The sequence below is a fragment of the Chinchilla lanigera genome, unplaced genomic scaffold, assembly GCF_000276665.1.
Source record: "Chinchilla lanigera isolate Chin_1 unplaced genomic scaffold, ChiLan1.0 scaffold00009, whole genome shotgun sequence".
NCBI classification, from domain to species: domain Eukaryota; kingdom Metazoa; phylum Chordata; class Mammalia; order Rodentia; family Chinchillidae; genus Chinchilla; species Chinchilla lanigera.
The window spans coordinates 23,451,117-23,456,814 of record NW_004955410.1 but is presented as its reverse complement, the minus strand read 5'-3'; positions in this window follow the sequence as shown (position 1 = coordinate 23,456,814).

The window sequence follows — 5,698 nt, the reverse complement described above, 5'->3', positions numbered from 1 at the left end:
GAAGGGAAGGGAAGGGAAGGGAAGGGAAGGGATGGGAAGGGACAAGAAGGGAAAGGAAGGGAAGAGGAAGGAAAGGAAGGGAAGAGAAGGGAAGGGAAGGCAAGGGAAGGGAAAGGAAGGGAAGGGAAGGGAAGGAAGGGAAGGGAAGGATTTCTCAGAGAATAGAATTAAGAACTGTGAAGGATAGTGGACTAGGGTACAAAGTCCAGAGAACAGTAAAAAACAATAAACTGCAGAAATACTCCCAGGAAACAGAATCTCAGCCCGATCACAAAAGTTTCCCCACCTCAGAGCCCAAGGATCTGGAAACACCTGCTGGGCTAAATATCCGGTTTCCGTAAACCAGTGAATGCCATGTGTCTCCTGAGGCCCCCCTCCCAATAGGATTGTCTCTGGAAGGATCACGGTCTTGTCTTATCACGCTGTGTGTGGTGACTAATCTTGGTAGTACAGCTGGATCAACAGAACTTGCATCCAAAAAGTCACTTCCAGGCACAATTATTGAACAAGAAATACTGGACTTAAAAATATATATCTATTAGAGCATATTAATTGTACAGAATCATGAGTTTTATTTGGCATCTCACACATGCCTATACCATACTTTCGTCATACTTTATTTTCATCATTATCCTTTCTCCCTCCCCTCTACCCGGTACCCTTCTTCAGCACTCATGTCTTCCTTCTTTCTTGTCAATGTTTTCCCCCTACATTCCCCATATGAGAAAAAACAATACTTGACTCTCTGATTTGATGTATTTCACTGAACGTGATGGTCCCCAGCTCCATGAGTTTTTCTGCAAGTGATATGATTTTGTTCTTCTTTGTGACTGAGCAATGTTTCACTGTGTGCATGTACCACGTGTTTTTAATCGATTCCATCTGTTGAAAGCCCCTAGGCTGTTTCTTAGCCACTGTGCAATGCACTGCAATGAACATCGGTATGCAAGTACCTTACAGGATGCTGCCATTCTTAGAGACTATCCTGAGGAGTGATGTAGCTGGATCAGTCGGTAAGCGATACTGAACTTTGAGCATGATACAATGGATGAAATTTGTGGGGGTTGGAAGGTAGGAAGAACATTTTGCAATTTAGGAAGGATATAAATCATTGTGCCGGAGGCCTGATATGGTAGAATGTGACAGTGATACATTCTAATAATTCACATCTGCCTGTATCTGCGCCCTAAGTCTATTCTCATTCTCTGAACTTAGCCATGTGACTTATTTCAGCTAATGAGACTAATGCAAAATACTACTGGACCCTGCACAATGCTCATAATGGAGACATCTGTCTAGTCAGTCTTAGGGTCATCACACAAATAAGCACAAGCTAGCCTGGGGTATGATAACAGATAGATGGTCCAATCGCCTCTGTTGCCCCAAACAATAACCAGTCAATCCCCAAAAGCAGAGCCAAATGTCTAACAGCTGATCACAGATGCATGAATGAACCTAGTCAAGTTGAACAGATTTAAATTGCCAACCAACAAATAGCATGCTAAATAAATAAGTAGCGGTTGTGGTAAGTTACTACTTTGTGATATGCAGTAGCATAACGAAGAGTAACGCTCTAGTTGATGATCAACAAACTACAGCTCGCAGACCAAATCCACCCTGCGCTCTTATTTTTGCATTGCCTACAAGCTAAGAACATTTTTTTTGATATCTGAAGACGGCTGAGGGAAAAAATCCAATACAATACCTTGTGACGTATAAAACCTATATGAAATTCAAATCTCAGTGTCTATAAATAAAATTTATTTGTACACAATCTCACACACTTCTTTATGAATTATCTACTACTGCTTTTGCACATCCATAGCTAAGTTAGGCTGTTGTGACACAAAGGATTTTGCTTGTAAAGCCTGAAATATTTACCAGCTGCCCCTTTACAGAAAGAGTTTGATGATCTCTATTCTATCTCTGGCTTTATTTATTTATTTATTTTTGTCATTTTGAGACAGGGTCTTGCTATGCAGTTCAGGCTGCCCTTGAGCTCACTTTGTAGCCCAGGCTGGTCTTGAACTCCCAATGATCCTCCTGCCTCAGCCTCCTTAGTGCTTGGATTACAGGTGTGCGCCACCATGCCTGGCCCCACAGTTGTTTGCATGTGGCCAAAAATGGCACAGTCAAATCTTGGCATGAAGAAGGAAAGTGGGTGTGCCCTGCCTTGGCAGTCCATGAATAGGCTTTAGACCATCATCCACACCCAGCTGAGAGCACCCGTACATGAGCTCAGGAAAACTATCCACAGAACAAGGGTGAGCTACTAATGACTAAGGCCTTGCCAGCAGTGAGTGAAAAAAGTGTGAAGAAACCCAAGTGTCCCTGAAGGGAATGTAAGTTGGGTTTGTCAGTAGCTTTTCCCCCCCTGCTTACCGTATTGCAGCTGTAGCAACAGAAGTGTCAGCAGAACTCTGGTTTAGTGATTAAATATTTATCTGCTGCAGGGAGGAAATCTCACTTTACATCAAAACAAGTGAGCAACCAAGATTTCTAATCTCCCTACAGACATTCTGCAAGCGTAGACATGGTGAAAGGGAAGACAGCTGATGAGAAACAAATGACTAATATAAATTTTATGGCATGACTTTCGTTATTTCCAATGTCTTTGCTTGCTCATTTTCTCACGTGTTCTCCTTTTATCCTTGGCTTTTCCTGCTGATTGCCCAAGAAAACAAAGCTGGTGATTGAGGCTCATTAAACTTGAGTTTGACCAGCAATGAGGAAGAAGAGAACCAGGATGTTTACCCCCGGGTGCTCTTTGTCTCATTGTACCCATCGGATCTTTGACAATCCACTGTTTTAGATATGGAAATAACAGACGGCACAAAGGACAGGTAGACATAAAATGAGGGAAAAAAAAAAAAGAGGAGAGAAAGAGAACCAAAAAAAAAGGGAGACGATAATCCTATTCTGACCTTTTAAATACATGATCAGATATAAAATTTCAACTATCAGAAAGACAACAGAAATGTCACTCTCCATACTCCCAGCTTCAGGAAGCAGTTTGGTTCTACGGATCCACATAGAATTACACGAATGGAGACCAACATAGTCAGAAACTTCGATGTGCACTGACTACTTAGGGACCTGCACTGACTGACTAGTCTAGATAAAAAGAGCAAAAAGCTTCTCACTCAAGTTTACAACATTTTCCTTACTTTAAACTGAAACGTGGGCTGGAGATATAGCTCAGCAGCACAGCGCCTGCCTGGCAAGTGCAAGGTCGTGAGTTCGATTCCCAGCACACACACACACAAAAAAAACTGAAATGTGTTGCTCATTTCCAAGGGCAGATCCAGACTGGAGTGTGACAGAAGTGATCCACCCACCACCTGCAACCAGGATCCACCCAAGGAGCATATTTAGTAATATAATAAAAATGAATAAAAATCAGCCTGCTTGTTATTTTCATCATGCACAGAGAACTGTGAGTGATATCTGTGATGAAATATTCCTTCCTAGCACGGCAAATCAACAAAACAGCCACATTCAACCTGTTAGTACCCCACTTTTTACTTTAGCCAAAACTCTAAAAGATTTCTGTTCACTTTATTCCCAATGATACATTGGAGCTAGCCTCACACATACACCCAGGACCCAAACAAACACATCTAAACACTCCAAAAGCATTGACCACCGACCGGATATCCTTGCAGTTTTGTGAGAAAGCCGAAGGGAGTAGTCACATACATAAGACAGGACACACCAAGGCTTTACAAAAATTTCCCTCCTGTCTCTTTTATCTTTCTTTGAAATCCCTCATGTGGATTTCCCTCTTCCCACCACCTGAATTTTGTTCCTAACTCTGATCTCCCCCCCCCCGCCGCTTATTACTTCTGTCCATTTCTTTGAAAAAGTTTCACCAATTTGTACCTTTAACCAGTCACCCTTTCCACAGATCAAAGCAACAAAACTGTTCCTGGGATTTTCTGGCCTCTTTGGAGAACCTAAGAAGGCAGAGGTGGTGTGGGAGGTGAGTAAGTAAGAATAATTTAATACAACCAGCCAATAAAATGATAATGTGGGCAACTACATCTTAAAATAGGTAGTTGCTGTGATCCATAGCACCTATTTAAATATATTATAGAAAATCACAAAAGTATGAGAGTATAAGTGAAAAGTATGTTCTAAGGCTATTTCTTTGTATTTACACTACACCTTCTACTATAAAGAGAACACGTTTCACCTATGTTAGTTTAGCATGTCTGGTTACCAGTTTTATAGCATCTATAATATTGGGGGGGGTCCTGATAAATTAAAAGAAAGAAGGCTAGCATTTCGATACTATAGAGCGACCTAAAGCGATTTCCACAGTGTGTTTCTCTATAGCATTTCTCTTTATAAAAGTTTCTTAGAGTGAAATTCTCCAATAGTGAAGTGGAATAAAAGGCCTAAATTGCTTCAGCACAATTCAGCAGGTTTCATTGCACTTACTGAAGTATGCTTTTACCTGAAAGCAGGCGCTGCTAATGATGCACTTATCACACGCCACACGAGTGGAAAGTGCTTATGCTGAAATGCTCCCTCTCTGCTTTCCCAGAGGGCAAGAATGGGAAACCAAAGTAGATCCCCTTCCTGAAGGCTAACGTGACCAGGAAACCCTGCTGGATGAAGTTTAGCTTCTCTTTGATTATGCTTTTCACGGCAGCGGGGCGGGGGGTGGGGGGACTTGCATTACAGATTTGCCAGGTTTTCATTATTCCATGTTCTGTGTTTTGAGATAGCTAGGCATCTTTTCTGGGCCAAAGATGACATAGTCAGAAGTGTGCTATGCTGTGCATTAAGTAGAATTTGCAAGGCACCATACATACATAGCTGTACTACTTTAGGATAGACTGCAACAATATCGGGAACAAGTGGTCTTCAGAAGATGCATTTAAGCCAGGACCTCACTCTCTCACCCATGAAAACCCTGGTCAATAGCCTTTTCATCATTACCATCAGAAATAACATTATTTCCCACATGGTGAAAGATACCATAGAAGGTCCTGGATGTTCTAAAATGTTGGTCTCCAAACTTTTTGGATAGCACACTCCATCAATGAAAAATGTTCAAGTATGAACTGCAAAGGGTTATAAATTTGTTCACTTTCGAATTCCTGTATAAAGGGGCCTGAGATATGACTCAGCAGCACAGCACCTGCCTGACAAGTGAGAGGTCCTGAGTTCAGTTCCCAATATCAAAAAAATAAAAAATAAACTCTTGTATATAAATGTACTAGCATCTTAGATGCTTCTAGATGCAAAAACAGGGAAATTTACAGAATAAGATAATGGGGAATGCAATATTTTCAGTTGGTTTTTAGTTAATAATATTTTCAAAAATATGTAATTTTTATTTAAAAGTATATTAATGAAATTAATAATATAATAATATGTTTTGATAGGCTCACAAATTTTTGGTTTAGTACTTTGCGACAAGATTTGAAGATCTGTTTCTAAATGGTTTCTTTTGATATTATTCTAAAATTACACAGTTTCTCATCAGCAAAACCAAACTTCATGCCACTGAAGAGATTTACTTTGTAGCACTTACCAAATCATGAAGCTGGTTCCTTAATTTCATTCAAAACCATGAAGGTTAAAAAAAAAAAAGAAAAATAACTATGAAGAGTTTTGGTGAAGTTCAGCCAACCAATATCCATTTTTTCTCTAAGGCTTAACAGCTCTTTTTTTTTTTTTTTTTTTG